At 42.8% G+C, this 25686-nt stretch overlaps 1 protein-coding gene across 9 annotated transcripts in view; it reads right to left on the bottom strand.

The window, feature by feature from the left end:
• The window catches only part of RBM20 (RNA binding motif protein 20), a 102421-nt gene that overhangs the window by 26490 nt on the left and 50245 nt on the right, over positions 1-25686 (bottom strand). Inside the window, exon 1 of one of the 9 annotated variants that reach the window (XM_014959413.1) lies at positions 10093-10172. The exons of the other annotated variants lie outside the window; for them this stretch is intronic. The gene's annotated coding sequence lies outside the window, so the exon portion shown is untranslated. Of the gene's footprint in view, positions 1-10092; positions 10173-25686 lie in introns of those variants that run through there. 9 annotated transcript variants of the gene reach the window in all.

Raw genomic sequence — 25686 nt, 5'->3', positions numbered from 1 at the left:
GTTGCAACACTCACAATGAGATTGCAAACACTGGCAGGGCAGTATCGCTATAAATCAATGCAGCCCATCTGCCACCCCTGTAATCCTTATTATGCTTTCAGCATCCAAGAACAGCGAGGAGCACACAGTGTCAGAGTATCTAGATGGCTGGATTATTTGAGTAATCCTGTCTACAAGAGTGATGAAAAGGCTGAGCACAAAATGTGTCTATTAGAACAGACAGACAACCGGCAGCTTGATTTTCAACTGACAAAATTAAGGATTTTAAACTGCTGCCCAGCACCTTTCAAAATTATGAAACAATAAAAAAAATCTAGTAATTAGTAAAGTAACTAGTAAAGTTATGATCTTAGTTGCAACTATTTATTTAATTTATTTATACTCACAAATATTTGAAATGCTGCATAGGGTGTGAATTTGAATACTAAAAAAAAAACCAGTCTAATTCATAGCAGTGCAGAATTTGGTTTTTTACATTTTCCATACATCTTGCACACCTAAGATTTTTCTGTTCCCTCACCTGACATATTTCCCTTCACATATAATTACATCTACCTGTCAAAATCTTTGAAAGATATATTTTTAATACATTTTGTTTCAAAATGTGCAGGTTTTTTCTAAACTATCCGTATTAGTGTAGTGATTTCAGAATTAAAATGGCCAAGGATATTAAGACAGCCAAGTATCCTAGACGTATGACTACTCTGCATTAGCACATTATTAGATTTGAGACCATATTTGCAATAACATACTGGCTTTTCATCCATTAAAGCTGTTTCTGAATCAATTTTTCTAACAGCTAGCAAATTTTAAATTTTTAATTCAGGACTCTCGAATACATCAAAGAGAACCATTTCCTAATTATCCAAGCACAAAATCAATTATATTCTGTTGTGCAGAAGTGTAAACATCCCTTCCCTGTAATGTATCATTTATTCAAAACACATGGGGCTGGCCTTCTCTAAATTCATCCAAAACAATTGTTGCTGTACTAAAAGAGCAAATAAACCCCCCCCCAAACTTAGAAATAAACAAATGAATTGTTATACAGATGAAGTTGATAAGAAATTAGGCATAAATCTAGTCTTTGAATTAAAATGCACCACTTGACAGTACTTCAGTGAGATTACATGTTTGTACGTGAGGACAAAATCTGGCCTCTTCAATCCAAGGGAACTGCAAAGCCGTGTTTCAGTGAGGTGAAGACACAATTTGGCAATCTCAACAACACATATTAAGTATTATAATAATTAATTACTATAACTATTTGATGTTATGCCGTTTTGCCAATCGCATTAAGAATACAGGGGTTATGTTCATTTTTGCTTGTTGAATAAACCCAGCACTTACGTCAGCAGAGACTGGTTAAAAAATGGAGACGGGAACTTTTTCCTATAGTCCAGGCTCATTTGGCCAATACTAAATGACTGTTTTCTTTCTCTTCAGCTCCACAAGAAGTATTTTCTTTGGGTTTTAGTGAAATTACTTTCTGGGACAGTTAAGCTTGGAGAGTTTGCTGAAAGGAGAAACCCCTTCCACCTTTATAATTTAAGTTCTGAAATCATCTGAACTTTTTTTGCCGAGTTCTGGTTAGAACTGATAAAAAAAGAGATCAGGTTTCCCAGCAAGTTCAGCTAATGATGGGGAGCACTAAAAGACTTAAGCTACTTTAATACATTTATAAGCTGCAAGTAAAACCCTTCTTATCCCAAATTACGATTTCTAAAGCCTTCCATTATACTATCGAGGGAGTAAAATAAAACATCAGCCAATGTATACATGTGCTTTGCCAAATGAGTTTTGCATCTGTTTGGCAATGGTAAACTCTATTATCTGGACAATCATCCAACCTAGCAGTTAGCTGGAAAATGAAACATAAAACGTTACCACAGAGCTGCTAAACTCCAGGTTTACAAAGCTGATAGGAGTTAAGTGCCTGCCTCCTGCCGAGAGTTCTTTATGCTCATTTAAAAGTTTCAGCCAAAATGTTCTCTGCCTTTGTCTCTATGCAGAGAAATCAGGCAATTTCCACTGGGAAGGGACAAGATAAAGGGGCCATCACAGTGGCCGTATCTTGGTCACCGCTGTGATCACAGAAAACGAATTGGAAGTGATTTTAGGAGGATGGTTAGACCAGCTTCTGAGCTGGGATCAAGCTGAACCCAACCACTCTTGACATATTTATTTAATCTGCTTTTAGGAACTTTCTTTGGTGGAGATTTCATGACCACCAGGGACAATTAATTACTCAACTCCCCTTAGTCTTAGAAAGCTACTCTAAAGTCTGTGGTGGCTTTCTGCTTACAGCTTAAACCAGGCTGTGGACAGCAAAAAGGGTTTCTCTTACCTTCCCAAGATGCTATCAGATCTGCTCTACAACCATCCCAGCTCCTTTCTCTGCACATTTTGTGTGTTACGTTTGTTCGTAACGCCCAGCACAACTGCTGTTCTTCGTACCAGCAGAGCCCTGCGGTCCCCAGTTGCACCCAGCCCCTTTCCTGAAGAGCTATTGCCCAGAGAGGTTGGTTGGGAGGGATCTCTGGAGCTCAGCTGCTCTGACTTCCCACGCAGGACAGGCTAGCTCAGTCCTTTCTCCTTTTGACTCTCCAATGGATTCATCAAATCGCCCATTTCATGTTGTTCTCATCAACATTGCATCCAGGTAGTGTCAGATCCGGTTTGTCAGGATTACACTGGATTCCCGTGCGGCCTCTAGAGCACTTGTAAATCCTCTCCTCTTGGCACTACCTGCAGATTTAGTGGATGCTTTGTTCACGCAAGACATCAATGAAAGTGTCAAATAGACTAAAGACTGTTCCCAAGAAGGGAACCGCAATGCACCTTTCCATTTTCTCTCCAAAGACCAGTAGTTCAAGGACATTTTATCCACCTTGCAGCTCTGCTTTGTGTGCTGAAGAGACCACACTCTTTCCTCCCAGACAGGCACTTCTGCTAAAAAAACCCCAGCTGTCCTATTTGCATTTGCAAGAAAAAAAGGGTGGATCATCTCTGAGACTGATTTCTTATCAACAACTCTTACTCTATAGTTCTGGGAGAGTTGTTCTGAATTGGTGTTTAAAGTCAACTACCTGTTCTGGTTTCTTTACAGGAACATTTGTTATTTGATTTGCCTGCTTTCCAATGCAGAATCCAGTGCCACAGACAACAATCTGCACTTCCAGGGCGAGAACAACAAAACCAGGTACCCCCAAAGTCTGCACTGGCCATCACACTTCCTCCCCCTCTGAGTCAGTAAACATTTTACCCTGGAATTATGTTTCTTATATTTCATGGAATTCCAGATTGTATACTGGGCTTATTTCTGCTTTTCCTGATGCAATGCATCTCTCCGTATTTAATTAGACAAAGCTCAACTCCTTTCAAGCGAGGGACGTATTCTAGAGAAGGCACCACCTAAAACCAAGGTTATAGGCAACGGTTTTCAGAAGTTGGGAAAGTTATCCTTTTTTCCCTGTGGCATTTAAATATTATTTGGTTTTGATGATGTGCCACAGTGTGTCAAGGATGCCTCTGAGGCTCAGTGTGCACGCGAGCACTGCTCTACATTTTACATTTCAGCCATACAAACTCCTTTAGATGTAGTGCGACGATCTATCTGCAAGCGCTTCTCAAGGAAACACAATTCTTTACTGAAGTTAAAGAAATGCATTATAAAAACTGCATTTTAAATGTACGCTAAAAACCGTCAGAAATAGCTATAGCACCAGATCAGTGCCCTCCGCAACGTGTTGCAAAATCAAAAGTAGAAGAGGAATCGTGTCTTGTTTTACGGAGCTTTCGGAGCATGTCGCAATGCCCCGCGCCCGCCTGCCCAGCACCCTCCCTGCACAGCTCTCATCATCTGGGCTTCAAATACCCTTTCTGGTGCAAAGTCCAGAGGCCAGGTCATCCCTGCCAACCGGTATCCCAGCAGGGCTCCTCTAACTAGGGGTGTTGGGGGTCCTCAATAACCTCACCGCACCGACAGCCGTGGAGCCCGTGCAGATGACGGTGCCGCCGTGCCCCGAGCCTCCTCCGGCGAAGGGCACAACCCTGGGGCACAGGAAGACTTTTGGGAGGGGAAGAACAGGGGAAAAGATGGTGTGGGTGGTAATGTAAATCCCTAGGGTGAGCAAAGAGGTCGGGATGGGGATCAGCCTGGGCAGAGGAAAGTGACCCCGGCGGGAATGGGCTCCAGCAAACATACCCCGTTTCGGGGACGGCGTCTGCCGCTCGGCCGCACGGCTCGGTGCTCGCAGAGCTGCTCCCCAGCCTCCCCTCGAAAAGAAAAGAAATCTGGGGAGAAACGATCTGGAAAGATTATTATAACTTATGGAAAATGCAGCCCTTAAAAGAAAAAACAAAAAAAACCAAACAAACACCAGCAAACAAGTCAGAAACCCTTCAAAGGCTTTTTACACCAGCGCACAGACGAACGCCCCACTGAAAAATAATCCTTGGCATATAGTACTTACTAGAAAAGACATTACAGTAATATCTCCTTGCACCTTCTGCTAATGCGTTTCCCGCATGGTATTGTTAATCACTACAAAAATAATAAGTTTGAGTGTATCAATGTCTTGCCCTGCCTGGAGGCACTGCCGTTTCCATTTGTGTGTTGGAAGTAGGAAGCATAATGCGGTAGGCAGATAATTCCTCATTTGAATAAACCATTTCTATTTCACAGTAATATAAGACAATATAAAAGCCCTTTTACGAAGGTAATATCTTCAGTTTGTAGGCAGGAAAATGACACATAACTGCGGAAAGGGTAAAGTACTACGAAGGATTTTTATTTCTAAGTAGCTCTGCTTGTGCTCAAAGAAAGGGTTGCCACATGTGGAAAACAACCAAAAATATTAAAATCAACTTTTTTATCCATTCATTTTAAAATATCAGTCCCGGCGATACATTTTAAAAGTTCAATCAAAAAGCCTATTTTAGTAAATTAAGTCTCTGGGAGAACACTGGTCAGCATTCCTAATGGTAGTGGCACAGGGTACAGAAATCATGAGCAAACCTGAGCTCTCCTGTTTGCACCCCAGGTCACCCGAAACGCGACAGTTTGCGATGAGAAGTCACCCAGGAGCATCACAATCATTTCCTAATTAATGCAGTATCACCAGCTCCTCCAAAAGCTGTTTAAATCCTTGTGTTACTGACCTCCGCAGCACACGGGTGCGTGAGGAGAAACGCTGGAATAGCTCCTATCTAAAGTGGCCTATATGGTTTGCTTTCTCTTTACCGCTAACATTTAAAAGTAGGCGATTTAAAGTAATAAATAAATTTTAAAAAACCAAAACCAAAAAACCCCAAAACTTAGCTTATTTTTTAATCAGCTTTCTGATTAGAAAACCAGAACCTCTGCGGATTTCCTCAAGATATATTACATAACCATATAGCTAGGCCTATTTTTCAATTTTCCTTTTATGTATATTTTAAAAGCACATAAATGTTATAAATTCCTATTGTTTACATACTCGCACGCATTACTGGTGTACATAAATTATACATGAAGCTTATGAAGCCCAGATCTAACTCAGCTGTTATGAAGCGTGCTGCAAAGCCTTTCCTGATTTCACTGTGGCAAGAGCAATGATCCTGTATCCCTTTTCAGTTATATTTAATTTAATTTAAACATAAAACATCAAAGAAGATTGCTCTCTTTTCATGATCTCTTTGAAATCAGCCTTTAATACTAGGCCATAATATTCATACTGTTACATGGAAGTAATACGCGGGATATTTTGGCCTAGAAGTTTTCATTCTCTATTTTGCAACCAATGTTGCTCTCTTTTTCCTTTAATGCATCCCAATTTCTATGCTAAAGAATTTTTAATGTGAATCTTGAAAAGACATATAGGAGGTTTTATTTATTTTTCTTAAGTTAAAGAGCAACAGTTGGTATGAATCAGACCTGAGTGTGTTCCTTCTGGCAGGAAAGTGGCTGTGCCAGAGCTGCTGGGACTCCTTGGCTTTGAGAAGTTTAATTTATTGTCTTGAATAATAAACTGCCATTCCATCAACCTTGTGAAACAAAACATAAAACAGGCCGGTGCTTAAATCTTGAACAGGAACCAAAAGAGTTTTCCACAAAGGAAACAAAATTGGGAGAGGCACTTTATATTAAATAACATCCATTATTTTATTCTCCCTTTTTGTCTGCCTCCGCTATTAATTGGGAGTAACTGACAGTTAATATGCTCCAAGCTCTGCACGGTAAAATTGATTAGTATACTAAGACGGAAAATAAGATGCAGTTTTTGATGAAAAATATCAGGTTTCAGAGCACTGCATGTGGCAGCTGTGAGGAAGGGAAAAGTGTGAAGGTATTAACCCGTCCGCGACACTCAGCTGGGCATTTGCCCAGTCCCGCTGACAAAACCCTCACTGCAGACCATCGGCCACCACTTTTTGGTGACACAGTGCATTATTTCTCTTTAATTTGTGCTGCTGGTTTTGTCCATTCTTATTATAACGCACACGCTCCGCTCAGTAGCTGTAGGTCCATATGACTAAGTAGCTGATACGACTAAGGAAAAACAGGTTGTAATTCTTTACACTGGCCTGTGTAGGAAGTATTACACCTTGTGTGTCTGTTGTCTTTTTTAATCTCAAATTTCTGGGACCCTGATTCAGTTTTCTGCGTGAAAAGATGTCTAAAAAAGTTGTAACTGCTATTTTTTTTTTTAATATATATAACGTTTTTTTCTTTAAAATTACCTTATTTCTTTCCCAGACTTTACTTCTAAAAATCAAAAGCTGTCTTGAAGTATAAAGTATCAGTTATTTAAAAAAAACCCAAACAAAAGAACCCAACCCCAACCAAAATTAATAATGTTGCTCTTTTTCTTTTTATTCCAAGGAACTCTCTCTATTCATAGGCAAATGAAAGCATTTCCAAATTCAACTGGCTTTGAAATATTTTGGTCTTTTGACTTCTTTCACGTTTTGCAAGTAATTCCGTGCCCACTGGTTGTAAATGACATAAATATAATTCTGCTTTGTGTCTCCTCGCACAAACTATGAGGCTTATTACGGGGTGGTTAACCATGGCAAATCAACAGGATACAATTTGGTACGGAATGTCATTTAAAGTATGAAAGCCCTGGTATTACAAAAAAAAAAAAAAAAAAAAGCTAAGCACTGTAAGGGAGCTAAAGCACAAACCAAATCGTGTCAATAATTTGAAATCCCAGTTAGCTGTGGAGCCGCGCGCGCCTGCCCTTCTCCCTTCGCTACGGAAAGAGCTGAACTTTAAAAGTTTAATTTTAAAGATCGCCCGGACACTCCGTTTGGCGGATCAGCGTCCCCTCCTTCGGTGGGGACGGGGGGAGACGGGGGGTTTTTGGGGGCGGCGGTGGGGGAACGCGGGTGACAGGACGCGATCCTACCTTCTCGCAACATGGAGGGCTGGCGGGAGCGGGGAGCGGGCGCGCGGGGAGGGCGGCCAGGAGCCGGTGTCAGCGTGGGGCTCATCCCTCCCCGAAACATCCCACTGACATTCTACCTGCTCGCTCTGCGCCCCGGCTATTTACAAGCTTCCTTCCAGAAAGTCACAACTTTAGGAATGAAAAAAAAAACCAACAACAAAAAAAAAAAAACCAAAACACCCAACCCCCAAAAAAAACAACCACCAGCACCAACCCACCCCACCCCAAATGGAGGACTGGAAGGCGGATCACGTGGCCGCGGGGAGCCGGTCTTGTTGGATTACACACAGCGAGTGCGGATGGCAAACAATATGGGTTGATGTTTATGCCATATGCTCTCGGTCTCTCCACGTAGCACGCACCAAAATCGTGTTTCTGCACAGTGTCACGCCACGAGAGCCCGGCGGGGAGAGGCTGGCACTCTCATTAGGAGAGCTGTGGAAACAACGCAGCACGCTAACAAAGACCCAGAGGGACTGAGTTTTACAAAGCCAGCCTTTACCCAGCCAAAGTTTTAACAAATTCTTAAAACGCACGCTGAAATACATCACGTTTTAACCCCCGAGCAATTTGTCCGTGTTCAGACTGGCTGCCTCCCGAGGACAGCTGAGGTTTTGAGGAAAGATACTGTTGTTATTTGGGCTCAAGTCAGCGATCTGCCTGCTCAGAAAGGGTCAACAGGAAGGAAATTTGTCACCCAGCGCTAACCCACTGCCCCAAATGTGTGCGGACGCGGAGCGGCGCCACGGGCTCCGCTGGGGCTCTGAAGAGATGGCGAGAGGCAACCTAGAACCTGCACATCCTTAATGCGGTATTTGACGAGTGACCTCAGCAGGTCTCGCCTTGCTCCCCATCCAAAACCTTTGCTAAATCAAAGCTTTTCAAGTTTTGCACCTTCCTAAACCAAAATATTTCATAGTTTACATCTGGATGTCAAAATAACTGATCCGTCCCATATGTCGCGTTACTCAAAAATTAACGTAGGCACAAAAAATGCTGGTTTCCTGTCCCTGCTTCTAACATACCACAGTGTATATGTCAATAAGAAATAAATAAGCTGTTCTCCTGTATCCAAAGATTAAAATAAGCCAAGTATTCCAATTTTTGCCTAGGGTACATTAGCCCCTTCAGCCCATCAGACCACTCTCCTTACAGCTGTTTAGCCGGTCACTCTACTAACCTCCTGGGACACAGCAAAAGCTTGTTAAGCTTTCTGCTTGCAATTAACAGCGTTAGTTCAGAAACCTTTTCCAGTAGCAGCAGCATTCTATATGTGACGTGATCCTTCTATGGAAGATGCTGTTTCCAAAATTACTTTGCACTAAGGCAAACCACAAACTAAATCAGCCTGTGAATACGTACCTCTTATCTTTAAAAATATAAATTGTGGTCGTGCAATACCTCACACTCGCTCAAAGTGGAGCCCGGAGGGGTCTCTATCCATATTTTCCAGTTTTCTTTCTTGCCTTCTCTCTTTCTCCCCGTGCCATCTCAGGGTACTCTCCCCACCTCTCCGAAAGAGAAAACGACTTATTCAACTTTCTGGATTTCCTCCAAATAAAAAAAGCCCTATCTTTAAGAGATGGCAAAGACTGTGACTGAAAGGAGAAAGGCGCCTAACAGGTGGCCCAAGGGTGTTCCTTCACACATGCAACTCCCATCAGGAAACAGCGGAAAATTCTGGGGAAGGAGAAGGAATTAGTAAAACCTGCGGGGCTTTTCTACAGCTTGTCCCATCTCCCCCCCTGGTGCAGACGCCCTCACGCTCTCCTCCATCTGCATCTGCATCACATTAAACCAGGATGAAGAAACACAAACCAACTTTCCCTTAAATCTGAACTCTCCATTTCATGTCACCCTCAGGACGGACACGTGAAACACATATGGGGAGTTCAAGCCTGGGAACGGCGTTGGGACCTTTCCGGCCAGGAGCAGAGCTAATCCCCACCACTGCCCGCATATGGCTCGTGACTGAAGGCTGCAGGTTCCTCCCTGCCTGCAGCTGCCGGCCCAATCGGTGGCACGGGCAGGGACGGCCAACTGGACCGTGTCAGCAGATGGACTTGCATTTTTTCCACCCAGTCGGAGCAGGCCAACGACGAGGGAAAGCGAGGCGAGCGACACGGGCAGTTTGATTTCAGAAAGAGCTCTCTAGCACACAGGCTGCACGCTCGCCCAGCTCTCCAGAGAGGGAAAAGATTCACTCCCTCAGCTCTGCGGTGTTCCCTAACCTGCATTTTCATCTGTCATCGGATGCTCGCGTTTCGCTTCACACCCCGGGAAAGAACTTGCCCCAAAATGACAGCGTTCCAGGCAATCTGACAAATCTCATCCTTGCGGCATGTCCTCGCCTCATCTATCTGCTGAGCTGGGGGAGAAAAAAGAAAAAAAAAAAAAAACAAAGGAAACCAGCAGCTAGTCCTTCTCCCCTTACGCTAAGGAAAGACCTGCAATTCAGAATAAATCAGATAACATTCGCTAAAATGCGCCTTTCCAGTCTTTTTTGTTACCTTAATTAAAAGTAATCAAAAATAAATATTGCTTTTGAAAGTGAATTCGCTTCAGAGACAGACAGTGAAGCCTCTCAACTGGTTAAATTTCAGCTCAGAGCCCCTCCACTATCATCAGATAGGAATGATGTTCTGGTCTCAATACCCACCTCGTAGACACGTGAAAGGTCTCCCAACCACCTGACGCTCTCTGCTAAGGCAACATGATGCTTCCAGGGGCTGGTGAGACTAGAAATGTTCACTGGCAGTCACTCAGTGTTAGTGAGGGTGAGGAAAAAAAATAAATAAATCATTCAGACCACTTGAATCACCAAAAAAAAAAATAAAAAAGGCAAAAGATGAAGTAATGCAGCTGAGAAAAAATTTTAACTGAGCAGCTGGCACATGTGGAGAGAAATCATTGGGTCAAAGAGAAAAATATATCTATGAGTAGCAGTAAGTCCTGCTTTTCAGGACATTTTGCTCTCTAGCACTCTACTTGGGGATTGTTTAAGCGTAACTTCCTAATTCAGAGGACACTCTTATATAAATTGCCTTGGGTAATCTCAGGACTCTGATATCTCTTAATCCATTAAAAAAAATCTCTTTTCGTTACAGCAAGCACAAAAAAATCCAGATTCTGCCCCTACCTCCAGAGTTTCTGGGTCATAGTATGACTGCTACAAAAAACCATCCGTACATCATTTGGAAAACATCCTGAAAAGTCAGATGCATCAATGCAGGCCAAGCAGGGATGTGACGGATCAATTTGAATATTTAAACAGCAGAATTAAAAAAAAAAATTGGGCTGAGATCTGCGGATATGGGGGCATCCCCACTCAGAGAAGATTACGGAATAAACAACACATCCTGGTATCTGGATGGAACATGAGCCCAAAAATCTCCTGGCATAAACCACCATCTACAGGGTGGGGGTTGGAAGAAGCTTATCTCCATATTCCAGAAAAATGAGCTTTATAGTCATGCTTTCTATTATACTTTTAGAAGTGAGATACTGGCAGACAAAGAGAATTGTGGTTGGATCTGCTGTAAGAATTTCAGTATTTCTATAACAATCAAGTAAGCTCTTTTAAAGGAGTTTGCTATATCTGTCTCAATTTTTATAATGATATATGCAACACAACAGCAGTGCTTTCTTCCCTCAAGGAAGAAGAGATAAAGAAGCTGTCGTCACAGTTCGTGCAGAAACCTTCACATTTATTTTTTCTGCTTTTACTTGCAGCCAGTCGCTCCTCCTGAGCTCTCACCCTGCTCCACACAGTAATAGTCAAACAAATAATTAAAAAACCCACCAGCATTACAGCCTGATTTGGCCAGGACAGAAAACCAACTTTCTTACTGGGACTGGAATCAGACAACTTTATCTCCAGAGGAAAACTGAACATCTGTTTTACTTGTCTAGATCTCAACTAATAAACCAGAAATATTCCACAGAACTGTGATTCCAAAATTTCTGCATGCCTAGACATGGACATTTTTGGAGAAGCACAAGCAAACCCATTCAAAGTTCATAAATACTTTCTAACATGACATCAAGAAACAGTGACAAACCTTATCATGTGTGTAACTGCTGTTAGATATTGAAACAGGCCCATATCAGCATTTCTAACTTATTTTTTTAGTCGCTCAAGTGTCTGTAGAGAATAAGGCCTCAGACACTGGCAGCATCAAATCCAGCCGCCGATGTAAACTCTCCAGACTCCTGCTCCCTGGCATCAGACCTGCTGGGATGAGCTGTAAAACCTGGGTTTGGGAGGGTCAAAGCACCCTCTGAGCACCACGGGATGAGACATCTGTGTTACAGCTAAGGTCAGACTGGATTGTGTAATGGTACTTTCTAGTCAAGAAAACCTCTACCGAGCTGAGCTGACAAGCAAACGGGAACCTCCAAATGCCCAGAAGGAAGCGTGCAGGATTTCACAGAATCACAGAATCTTCTAGGTTGGAAGGGACCTTAAAGATCATCTTGTCCAACCGTCAACTCAACTGACAAAAATAGACACCCACACAACAAACAAGAAGCAACACCATCACTAAACCATACCTCCCAGCACTACATCAACCCGTCTTTTGAACACCTCCAGGGATGGTGCCTCAACCACCTCCCTGGGCAGCCCATTCCAATGGCTGAATTTGCTCATGTGTCCACCATCCACACGGGTTCTGTAGCTGGTTCAACGTTACGTTAATCACATAAACACATAAACACAAGCAGTTCAGCTCCATAGAAAATATGATTTAGCAGAGAAAATACTTAGATTTTAAAAAAGGACCATGCTTTCACCACCTGATTTGTCTGCTGAAGGCAAAGCCTCTGTTCATCGTTGGAGTTTGAAAGAGAATAATACATGCAACCAGCTTTGCTGCCCACTCCAGCATGAGCGTATGGATAACTTAAAGAGAGCTACCTAGAGGTCAATGATGAAAGCTTAGTGACCAAGCAATAAGTTGGGTTTTGTCACATTTGGCCCATACATCTGGAAAAGGACATGGCCAGCTGGGCTATCACCAATGCAGGATGGTGTTTACTGCGAGAGTTCTTGTCCTGCTGAGCTATTTTCACCTAATACGACACACAGATTTTGTACAAAATTAAAAGTATTGCAGAGCTGCCCTTAATTTGCAGCACAGGAAAGATTCGTTCATTTTCTCTTCTTAGGAATAAGTTTGGTTCAATGCACGGGGCTACCACAGCCCAACTCTTCGGTAGCTTTGTCGGGAGCGTGTGGAGATACGCAAAAAAGCTCTTTCCCTGTCTTGTGTGTCAGTTTTGGGGGGTGTGATGGAGACAGCCGGTCCCAAGTGCCATCTGCCACACTACATGTGAGCATCACACTCTGCTGCCCGTTTGCATGCCTGGCTGGATTAGCCCATGTCAACAAGACAGTTACACCCTTCCCTATATGGGCACATGCGGGGTGTCCAGCTCCATATGCACCACGGGGGAGGGACTGGGGGGGCGGGACGGACAAAGCATGCCCTGGAGGCCTTGAGAAGCAACGCCAATCAATTTCTGACTCTTGTTCCCAGGATCAGAGACCCTGGGAACAGGGCCAGCACCTTCCCCTAGGGCAGAGTCGGACACGCTGAGCAGATCTTGTCCCGAATAAAACTCTCCCGATAGTAAGACAGCCCAGTGCTTCAGTGCTGCCTCATCTCTCATTCTCTCTAGGGTTTACACAGCTGGCGTGGTGAGTACAGTGGCACTTGAACATCCGAAAGTGATGCTGAGGAGGAAAGGCTCAATGATCCAGTTTGGAGCATCTCCAGGTTCTGTATGTGGTGCATTTATCACCAGCAGGAAATAGTAGGGAAAAAAGCCAGGCTGTGTCTGGAGCTTCCCCTGTCCATCGCAGCCTGCCCAGGGAAGTGGTTGAGTCGCCATCCCTGGAGGTCTTTACAAGACGTGTAGACATGGTGCTGAGGGACATGGTTTAGTAGTATCTTGGCAGTGCTAGGTTAACGTTTGGACTCGATGATCTTAAAGGTCTCTTCCAACCACAACGATTCTCTGATTCTATGCTACCTTTTCTCTGGAGAAGGCTGCTGACCCAAAGCATGAGCGAAGATATGCCAACAGCCCTCCTGGCCACCTGATCTCCAGAAAGGGAAGGAGGACAAGCAATACAGGATCTGTAAACAAATCGTGCAGTGGAGGGTGTAGAAGTGTTTAAAATTAAGCTAATGGTAGGGTCAAAGCTGCCCTAAGGTGGTGAGTCTGGGGGCTGAGCAAGGAAACAAAAATGTCAACAAGAACACGAGCAGGGTGGTTAGTTAGAACATATGTTCTTCCATCTGACACATATACTTTACGAAAGAAAGAAAAAAATAAGAAAAGAAAAAGAAAAGAAAAATACTAAAGTATTTTCACATAAAGCAGCTGAATGTAAACATGAAACGCTGCATGAAAATCACAGGAATAAGCTTGAGATTTAAATATCAATACAAACATATAGGATGAGCCATTTTAATAACATCTCCGCTCTGCTTCTCCCCAGGAAAACATGCTGATACGGACTGGGAAACCTGAGGAGCAGCTCATGTGATGCAGAGCTCTGACATTCCCCCAGACGTGACTAAGCTTAAACAAGTGGCATTATCTGGTGCATTTGAATGCAAGATGTGAATAACATGATCGTGGGGGGTTTTTTGGTACCACACAAAAAGTTTCCGTTTGGATGGGGTTTGCGAAGCGAAGGATATTAGGAACAAGTTAAAATCTGCCTGCAGCTTTCATAGTCTTGCCAGCTTGAACTTAGAAGAAAGCACTAAGAGTTAACAACCTGAACGTAAAGAAGAGTAGTTCTGTGAAAATGCCTATAATTGAGCTGACACCATATACCATGACAACAATAACTACGATTCCTCTTACAGAAAACACAACTTTATCTAAAAATAGAGTCTAAAGTGGGCACTCTTAGTCAGTTTTGCAAGTTTTACATCATTACAAACACGCTGATATTTAAAGTCTGCTGTTTCCAAGTGCAGAGTTAAACACCGGGTCATCACAAATACTATTTTCCAGTCGTGAAGCTGAACACGTACATGAGCTTGGCATTAACTGCAAAGTGAATAAAAGGAAAATGAAAATAAGTGTATGATGTGAAGGCCCAGGTGATGCTACCCTGATGTGTGCACAGCATGGGAACACCCAGCTCAAACAGCACTTAAACCCCTGGGCAAATGCACCCTAAAGGCACACGGTGCACTGCCCAGAGCTCCTGCATGGCATTCTCTCTTGTCCTTAGCACACGATTCATTCTGTCCTACATAGGGACTTTAAAAAAAAAAAATTTTTGATATTATAAATTAAGACTTCTGCTTTTTAAGAAATTGGAGCAAAAAAGTCAGCGTCCTGGTTAAAAACAGAATGCTAGGTCCGAGCTCTGGGCACCGGAATAATTCCTTTACCAACAACAAAGCAATGACACCAGCTGACTCTTTATTGCCAAGTCCTTCAAAAAAACCCACTTGTCTGGTAGCAATTGTAGAGGGAGTAACTACCTTCTTAAATCTGATACAATCACAAAGTTCATTGTTTTCTTATTGGTAGGGCTTTTGTTTGGGGTGGTGGGGTTTTTTGGCATTTCACTGCATTTAGACCATAAAATCAGAGGGAGCCCTCTCACTTTCTGGTTGAACTTATGCAGAGAAAATAAGAACTTCAGGTGCAAAAGCTTTACCTGCAACTACAAATCTGCTGTAACGCATTGTGTCTTTTTGTTAGTTATAATTGTTTTTTAAAAGATTTTCAAAACTTATGTGGAGTGGAGTTAAACGCAGCCTTTTCAAATACAAACCAATACAGTTTTTCCATCTAAAGCAACTTGTAATTTCTAATATCTTTCCTCCCTATATTTTGCATTTAGCTCAGCAACTAATTGAGACGCTCGCTGGCTGATACTGCCACCCAATGGCTTTTTAGTCATTCACAACCTTAAAAAAAAAAAAAAAATTCAAAAAAAACCCCAACAACCAAAAAAGCCAGATGCAATGTGGAACCAGTTCTTCTTCTGCTATGGGAACAGAACGTGCCTGGGTAGGACGCTTCCACTAAAGACATCTTATGAAAAATGACTATATAAAATATGTTAAAAATACTCATTTGAGGAAGGTGTAAATGGGACAAGTTCTCAGGATTTCAGCTGAATATTCTTACTATCATCTCCAGCAATTAACACGGGTGAACGACTCAGCTGGCATGGACACCAGCTCCTGCACCCAGTACTCAGCCAGGCACTTCTGAAGATGTTCCACCACCGCAGAAGGGACAAACAGCCCTCTCCTCCTTCCTCTTGCACCCCAGTCCCTGATCAGTAACAGGAGCTGCCTCTGGGCAATTTTTTTCCCAGACATTTAAGGACCAACCCAGATTTTCAGGGGAAAAAACTCAGTGCTCAGTTTACACTGTAAGAAAATACTTATTCCCAGGTGCTGCGACAGGCGCTGGGCATTGAACAGGAGAAGCTGAGTGGATAGGACCCCCCAGAAAATCTGCAGTCAGCTGTAAACTTGCCTACGCTTCAGCCCTACCTGACATAGAGCACATACTGACTGGCTCTCAAGAGTTTTTAATTCAGGGGAGGGAGAAAGATGCAATGAGTTATTTTGTGATCTCTGAACACGTATCTTTGTAGAGAAAGCAAAAGGGCCTTCAAGAAGACAAAAAGGAAAGCAAAAGGAATTAGAAGGCAAAGATAGAGGAGAAATAGAAAACTTTGGATCCATTCCTGCAGTTAAGTCCATGACAGATTTCTTTGTTTCTTTGCCCAGGGGTATAAAGGACCGTGGAGAAAGCACTCTAGAGCCAGGGGGTTGCCATCACCAAGCCGGTGCAGACTTGAGTTTGCCTTTGCAGAACAGGGGGGTTTCCCTTCTTGTTTCCAGTCCCAAGCAGTTCTAAAAACACCTCCCCATCTTAGGTCTTGACAGCCTGGCCACGTTTGTTGTCACTATTTCCCTCGCCTCCACGGAGGGCAGTCTGGCTGCACTACAGCCCTCCCCAGGAAAAGCCTCAGCCACCAGCCATGGCCTGCTGCTGACTCACAGCCTCACACCAACACCCATCAGCAGCACGGGACAAATCCCAGGGAGTTATGGTGAAACTCCTAGGAAGCATGACTCCAACAAGAAAAACAAGTAATTATGTTTTTCTCCAAAAAGCCCCAAAGGGGTACGTGCAGCAGAAATATGACTCTGCATTATTACACATGCTACAAGGTCCCAGTGTTTCCACTTTAATGGAATAATTTAATTCACAAACTGTCTAGTAACCAATTATTTTTGTCATTTTGTCATTATCAAACCTGATCCTGCTTGTTTTTTCACGCTACATAGGGTTACGATGACAAACATTTGCTGCGTCAGGATCAACAGTAAAATAATTCCCTTCAATACAGCAGAAAATTATTTTCCACATGCAAATTATAAGTAGTAATTTTCCTTTCGGAAAAAAAAAAAATAAAAATTAAGTACTTTATTCTGTACTCACAGCAGTTTAAGCCATCGACAAGGAAAACACTGAGATAACAGGGGGGCTACAACTGGTCTTGGTGCTGTGCAAGGCATCCTTCTCCCCAAACTGGTACAACTGGTACTCGGTGAGGGAAGGTGGAACAACCACTAGATGGGGGTGTCTGGCTTCAGAACGTACAAACCCAAGAGGCTCCTCACTCACCCTCTGCGATAAAGCTTTTCCAGAGTATTAAGAAGGAAAGAGGAAAAAGAGGAAAGAGCCCATGCACTGGCCGCCTTCTTGTCTTTCTCTGGATTGGGTGATAGGCCAATGAACCAATTCATTTTGTGCAAGGGATAGATAAATAATACGAGAAAAAAATGGGTAGAAAATGGTATCAGGTCAATTTGCATATTCCCAAACTGACCTGAAAATAGTTTCAGCGAATATCCAAACAAGACCAAACTGCTGGCGCATCTCCCCTGACCTCCTGGCAGGTTCTCACACTTCTGACCATCTCTGTTCTCTGACAAGGTATCTTTTGTGACTTCACCTGCTCTTGGTCCTCCTCTTGTCTGCTTGTCCTCTTTTCCACTCTGCTAACCTTACAGAATCTTTCCTCTCACCTCCAGAATCTGGCGGTCAAACTTTGTTGCTTGTCTATTCATGTCTTTTTGCTTTCAAGTTACAGCTAAATCTTCAACACACACCTCCTGTCTCAAATAATGGGACACCCACCCCTTCGTGACATTTGCAGGGCCCCCATCCCTTCAGTTCATGGTAGAGCTCCTACATGTATGTTCCTCCTCTTCAAATGGCTCTGTAGGTTCTACAGTACGAAGGCTTCACCTTCAGAGTCCTCACTTTCAACATCCTCACAGCGCTGGCAATGCTCTTTTCCTTCTCACTTTATCAGCTTTGGGGCCAACTCGCCCACTTGTCCTTCTTTCTCCTCATGTGTTCAATGCCATCTGCATTGAAATCTAAGGTCCCTTTTCCCTTCATCTTTAAATCTCCTCTTCTAACAGTTCTCTTCTCTCCAGTGCCTAAAAACAAGTGGCCAAATAATCACAGAGAAGCAGAGCAGTGGGAAACTACTCAGAGATACTTAAAATATTTCATATACCATTTAAAAGCTCACGTATATGTCAAGAGAAGGATGCACCCCAAAGTCAGACTCCTTCTGTGTGCTCACCTTTACGTATTGTTGGTGTCAGCCAGTAATTGCAAGAGAATCTGATTTACACCTTCCTGTAGATGCAGACAGTCACATGCAGGAACGATACATTTCTGAACATAATTACTTTCTTTGAAAGAGCACATGAGACCTTCACAACAGCTTTTTGTACACCTAAGAACAAACCCACAGAAGACTCCTGGGGAACCCTATTAGAAATACAGATAGATTTGGGGGTATTTCTAACAGGATCTTCCTTTTTTTCCAGATGAAAACTATTTACTCACATAAAAATTTTGGAACTGATAATTGTACACACTAAAAAAAGACATAAAATCGTTTAAAACTTTTCATTGATTGTTTTTCTTTGTCCCAAGGTAAAAGATTACAAACAAACCACCACTGTTTATTGCTTTGAAAGTAGCTGGGCATCTCATTTTAAAACACCATTGGGTAAGAGTGAAAAATGGTAGAAAAGCTAAGAAAAATATTATTTCTGAAGTTGCATTTCAGGGATTACACGTATTTGGTCAGGTTTTCAAACTCCGAGAAAACAAAAAAAATCCAAATAGTTAATGTCCAATATGTTTTGCCATGGCTTTCAACTTAGTGGAAAGTAAAAGCAAATACAGGCTGTATTCTTGATCTACCATTTGTCTTGGCCCAAGATAAAACATTGATCTCAGCAGTACAGACTCAGCTCCACTGGGAATTCGCTGTAACATATTTGAGATCCGAGAAGATGCTCTTAATGTTCACATGGGACCCTCAGTGCCTTTACAATAGAAGATTTAGTCCAAAATTTGCACGCCAACATGTTACACCACAGTGAGAGAACAAAATTTTTCAATATAATTAAAAAAAAATATTTACATAAAGAAAGACCTTATTTTAATCTGCTTCTCAAACATATGCAAAATAAACTGCAAGATAAGGTCACTGTATAAACTGACCAAGACACAGTTGGGGGTGCCTTAAATTGCTCCTCTAACTTGTTTTCAACAACAGGCACCGGCTGCAATCTAAAACTTCCATACATTCGTACTGGTAAATGTTCATTGCAGACTCTCACACTCTGTGCCTCTGACTGTAAAGGGGAATTTCTCCATTTGCAGGGCACGGTGCTGCTGCACTCTCTGGTCCTGCTCAGTGCTCGGTGCAGCCAATTACGCTGTGGAATTCCCTCCCATCAGGCATGAAGAAAATAATTCAGCACATTATGCTCGAGCATACCAGTATCTGGGTGGGCACTCCGATTTATTAAAAGAATAACTATATGTGAGCATCACAAAAGACTTTAACTACAGCTCCATGAAAGATCCTGCGCAGAGATCTCTTGAGGAGCTGCGGACAATACTCCCAAAAGGAAACCCGAGCCCATCCTCGGAATTACAACATCATCCACTACAGCAAGGAAACATAAAACAGCTCATTAGCAGCCCTATCGAGTGACAGACCTAAAGCCAGCTCCAAAGTTGCCCACACCTGTCTGCCTATAGCGCCTGCCAAAAAGCCAAATTCCACCAGGGAAAGAATCCTTGTTTCTCCCTCTTCTACATCTGGATCTTGAAACCCCAATATGCTCCGGGGAACCGCAGGCTTTAGAGCCGCGGGGTGCGCAGCCAGGGAGAAAAGATGGGCAGATGCTGGACGATCCCTCCCCGCAAGTGAATGAATTCCACACTACTGCATTTCTGATGTGAAAACCCAAAATGCCATTAAAAATATCCATCAATGTTAAGTAGCGCTATTTCATGTAGCACAAATTTTAAGCAGTCCAGCAAAAATTATACAGTGGGATTTCTAGTACGCCCTGTTCACTTATAACCTGAAAATGCACAAGCCTTACTATTATCTTAGGAACTCAATTACAGCAGGCACCCTGAGATGCTCCTTTGACAGACTAGGAGCAAACTTTATTAATAACATAACAGCTACTGTATAGTTTCACACTGAACTCCAAAGCTGCAGTGAAAAGCCTTAAGTATGATAAAGCTGAACAGAACTCTTAAAAGTAAGCCAGAAAATCTATTTTTCCACACCATCCTTCATGATGATCTGAATACTTCATTAGTCTCCCAGGATCTGTTTTCTTGAAACAGTGGGATTATTTTTTTTTAACAGGCTTTATATACAGGCCTCAGGAGTGATCTATCAAGAAATATGATAATAAATTAGGAGAAATTAAACTAACAACTGATATGCACACACATGGATCCATTAGAGTTTCAGTGACTGATTTTTCCTGGAATACAAGGAGTGCACCCGCGTCCTACAACACGCTATAGAAGATGGGAACAGCCTCAGCTAGAAACCAGACATTTTTATCCTTGTGGAAATCCTCTCTAATTGCAGCAAACTGCTAGATAAATGATGATAAATAGAGGATTACACAACATGGTAGAAAGGGTAAGAGGAGAGAGATGCAATTTTTTTCAGGCAAATTACTAAGAAATTTCACCCCTCTGTAATAGTGTCTTGGAAGTGTGAAAAAAGACTCCTCCAACACCAGCACTGTTTGTTTTCCTTCCTGATATAAATAGCGTTATTACTATCAGAATTTACTGCATCTTTACAGTAAAATAAATAAAACTAGATGCAACAACTGTAGTATGCAGTTGTAGTAAGACCAGCACCACAGATCCTATACAGCAGAAGAATATTAAACAGCAGAAAAATTAAAACTCCTCTTTCTGCCAAAACGCTGCAAGGCACCACACCGGGTCATTTGCAAGCCTACATAGAAGAATTTTTCAGAAGAAATTACAATCTTGCAAGAAGCAAAAGGTAGAAGAACCCTTCCCGATTCTTCCCTAAACAATTCTTGTCCTTCCACTGCAAGAATATAAACCTATGAGTTTTTTTTCTCTATATATTAAACTAGGTTTTAAGTGTTGATCCCAAATAACACTGCACCTGAAGAGGTGCAGAGGTGTGAAAAGAAGACCGGGGAGGGGTTCTGAGCTTGGGAGAGAGAAAGATTTCACAACAGCCTGAGCTCCTTGATTGCTTCACCGCAGCTTCCCCATCGCTTAATTAATTCTTAAAAGAAATGCATGGCTTTGATGTAAAGGCGATTTCACCTCTCTCTTAGGTCACAAAGACCTGTCTAGCAAAAGTTTGAAGCCCAATAAAGATCCCCAAAGGGAAGTGTGAGTGACAGCACGCGCATCCGTACGGCGGGGGGATTCTCTCCGCCGCCGCAGCGAGCGGGCAGGGGCTGTGCAGCTGGCACAGGCACCCCAACTGCCCGCTGCATCTTCCAAATTTTGGATCAAGGCTGCATTGCCAGGAGGCAGGGCAGAGCCTGAAGCAGGTTTAAGGAAGGGGGGGGGGGGGCAGCTGGCCTGGGAAAGGCCCAGGAGTTCAGTAATCCCTGTTCCTGGCCCGTGCGGAGGGACCTGTCGCCCCGGTTGCAGGATGCGAGTGCTCAGAAGCCCCATCAGTTATGTACTGCACAGAGATTTATGTCGCAGTAACAAGTCACTTATCATGGCAAAACTTGTGAGAGAGAAGTTCAAAAGGCTCCTCGTTACACGTAGGAGGGCAGGAACTAACAAGAATTTACTTTCTAGGTTTCCCGTCCCTGCCATGGCCCCGAGACACTTTCTAATTATTTCCCAGTCGGTGTTTTGCCTTTTACATCGACAAACATGGAGAAATTTAAGGAATCCCTACCTCTGGGGAAGAGTCCATTTAGTAACACATCTGCTAAGAGATACCACCCACAGTAGGTTTTTTAAGATTAATTATCTACCTTGTGAAGATAATAAAAGTCAAATCCATTACAAACAGCTGCGGGTTCTTCTAGCCCTTGAAGGAGGACATCTTTACAGAACCCCCTGGCATCCGTAGCTGTAGCCCTGTGTGGGACAGCCCAGGGTTGTACCCAGCTGCTTGGTCACACCATGGTCTGAAAGTTAATGCACCATCTTCTGCCCTGTGCCATCACCCTGCCATCGCTGGAGCAGAACTTCAAACCTCACTGTCTGTTTGGGATAATAACTCAAATCCTAACCCATACCCCCCTTCCAAACAACATACACTAACCCAATTTATTATTTTTTTTTAAAAAATGTGTTATGCATACCCAGTGTTCAGCTGCACAGTAGATGGCAGTAAATCTTCACTTGTCACATTAGAGACCCTCCAGCCTCCCTCCAGAACTGAAAGAATTTGTGAATACATTTATGGCATTTTTCAACATACTGTAGGAGTAGAATCCTGCCCAGCTACACTCCTCTTCAACTTCCTCCTCAACCTTTTCCTTAGGTGTGCACATATATGACTCTCTTATTTCGCACATGGTTCCTTGTCAGAGCACTAAGGCAATGGCACATACAGTCAGTTTAGCACTATCAGATGAAGACTGGCTTATTTCAGTGTAATATAATCCAAAAACGTATTAAATGGAAAACAGAGGATTCTTAATCACAGCTGTAAATGTGTTGACACATACAGGGTGAGGAAGGGAAAAAGCATACTTGGTGTTGCTGACAGTATGTCAAATAGCATTACCAGAAAGAGAAGCAAGCTGCAGCATGTGACTTGGACAACGCTTTGGAACACAGAATTTTATCTCGATTTAGACTTTCTGCCACAGAAAAGCATCCTCTTCCTGCCAAGCCTTTGCAAAGCTCCGAATCTCACTTACGTTCTCAAAGGCTTATCATTTAACCTCTTCTACCAAAGATGCTGTTTCAAACTTTAAAACACTCTGTGTCCCAGTTCTCAAAAGGAACATTTCCTAAATCATTTTACACCTACAGATGTCAGCTCCTAGTAATTTACAGGACACATAAAGCCATAAAAATTGAGCTAAGAACATGGTTTTCATAGAGGGTTTGACCCAGAAGACCGATTGGTAGAATTATTTCCAGTTCCTGGAACCAGATCAGGTCCTCTGATCAGGCCCAAAATGAGCAAAGGTTTGCTAGACCAGCTCTTTGATCAAGTTTACTGTAAATTAAGTGGACATAATTCCAGTGGAATTGTGCCATTTGTGCCAGGAAGGCAGCCTGTTCAATGCCTTCTCTTCACACACTGTCCAGCGTATGAATAAAGCTCATCTCCAAACACACTGTAAAGCCTTGTTGTGTTTCAGACACCTTCATAAGAAGCAGTGAGAAACCACAAAACAATCTCTCTTTGCATTGCATGATACTAATGAAACCAGATTAATATTAACTGGTAACAGCACACAGAAATCTGCTTTATATCACATCTTTCGGATGGAGTGCATTCCAAAATAATTCTGGTGCCAGCTCTCACATTCCCAAAAGTGCCTTAAAAACCACCTTGCAACCATCTGTAGAAGTCTCATGACTTACGTCCAGCACTTGAGCACTGGCTCTCTGGGAATTTTGGGCTAGCATTCAAGATCAGTCCCCTGGCATCTGCGCGGGGCAGCGTGGAAGTGTGAAATCATCAGGACTCAAAACCCCATCAGAGATGCCTTCTGACCACACTTCATTTACACCAAGGTCAGTCAAACCGCTGCTGCCGTGGTGTTTCTCCTGAGCAGCGGTTGGATTGCTCTCAAAATGCAGTCTGCCTGCAGTGTCCCAACGGCCTGGGCATCGCTGCGGGGCGTTGGGGCAGCAGGGACAGAGATTTATGCTGGGACTCCCAAACAATAGTGCCCTTGTGCCCTCCCTGTTCCTGTGGGACTCACAGGCAGGGAGTAAAAGCGCTGACAAACAATACAACCCTCTTCAACTGAGTAATGTTGTAAATTCATTTCTCTTGTGATTTTGAAGTGCTCTGTATACATATTTGACCTCTTCTACTTTTTTAAAAAGCCCATCAGGGAAGCCTAGCAGCCAGTTAGCTGCAGAAACAGAAGGGAAAGAATAAACTGCCTCTGAATGCTAGACTACCAGCAGCCACGCAGACGAACTGGATGCAACATCGTTGACTCGGTCGAGTTTGATTTGCTTGAACCCAGGAAAAAAGCTACAAGGAAATTATTAAGTGCCAGGGAAAAATTGTACGTTTTGACAACCCACCTGCTGTCAGCCAGGGCAACAACTGCTGAAATTCTCGTAACAAGTCTATCTTTGGAGCAGTGAAAGGGCTGAACCCACTTAAGGTTGATACCGGTAGTATGCGCACAGATAGAGTGAACTCTAGAAATGTTCCATATAAACACAGTTTTAAAGACTGGAAGTTATTTTAAGATGGTTTTTTTTTTCCTTTTTTGTCCCTTCCCTGGAAGCGTTAAAGGCCGGGCTGGATGGGGCTTTGAGTAGCCTGGTCTAGTGGGAGGTGTCCCTGCCCATGGCAGGACAGTTGGAACTAGATGATCTTTAAGGTCCATTCCAACCCAAACCGTTCTGTGATTCTATGATATAATACACACATAGACAAAATACTTTAAGAAGACTACATTCTCAAAATTATTTTTTGACTTGGTGTAGCTGCAGACCACATTGTGCTGGCTACCTTGGTCCTCCTAGATAGCTTCACCCATTTTGAGGGCCAATGCATTGTAAAATTGTGATGTTCTCTGAAAGTCAGGGGAGTTGCACCTTCACCATCTAAGCCTGCCCAACTTACAGTCTAAGCCACTGATTACCACTGTGGTAGATAGCCCTGTTTTCTTTTCTTCTTTTAGATGTTCATAGTACTGTCAAAAGAATAAAGAGGAAGAGCTTGCTTGAAGCTTACAAATTAAGTCCTTATTAAGAAGTGGGGTGTGCAAAAGATCTCAATGTTTTCAAGAAGCCTAACAAGAACATGGAGGTTGTACCTGTGAAAAGTCTGAGAGCTCTGAATTAGAACTTACCTATTTGGTCTACCAATAGCAAACGTGTCACCCACTGGCTTCACACTGCTTCACAACATCTGCATCCTCACCAAAAACACAGGCTCCTGCACATCACTGGAGCAATTTCAGCCCAAGACTCCCATTCAGCTCAATGTTGCTTTAGGTGAAGCACAGAGGAACCTTGCTAATTGTGATCTGATGTTTCACAGCTATGAACATGTATCTCCCTTCCCAAATGATGAATTGCACATCCTAATAGGCCCACAAACTTAAGATTTCATTGTCAAATTTTTATAAAATCCCCTCACAAGACATTCCAGTATCTTTGAAGCAGGATTACCACCCATGGTTAGAGCTGAAAACTTGCTAAAGAAAAAGCTGTAATACATTTTAATTTAAAAAATTTTAAAATCACGTGGTTATTTGCTTACCCACTTATTCTTCACATGTCTTTAATGTTCAGTGGGCTACTGATGGATTTAAGACAGTGGAATAACTCAAATAACCACTTCTGTTTCTTCCAATATAAGCAATACTGAAATTCTTTACCGCACTTAAGCCCTGGTCGCTACAAGTCAATGAAGTTTTATCACATGGTATTATATTTACACATTTACTCCAGAGCAGGATTTGCTCCACCCTTACTGTGGGAAAGCGTTCAGGAAAAGAAAGTAAAAATCCTGGTGGTGACATGTACACACTCTTGCTTTAGAGGAGCTAATCTTTCAGTATGAGCAAAATGAGCTAGATAAGCATCTCTTCACACTCCATTAAGTTATGAGTGTCCTCCATATCAAAGACAACTTACGACAGCTGAGTCATATACAGTGTTTACGTGATGT

This window comes from Calidris pugnax, unplaced genomic scaffold, assembly GCF_001431845.1.
Source record: "Calidris pugnax isolate Ruff unplaced genomic scaffold, ASM143184v1 scaffold4, whole genome shotgun sequence".
NCBI classification, from domain to species: Eukaryota; Metazoa; Chordata; class Aves; order Charadriiformes; family Scolopacidae; genus Calidris; species Calidris pugnax.
This window is presented reverse-complemented; position numbering and strand designations above follow the sequence as displayed.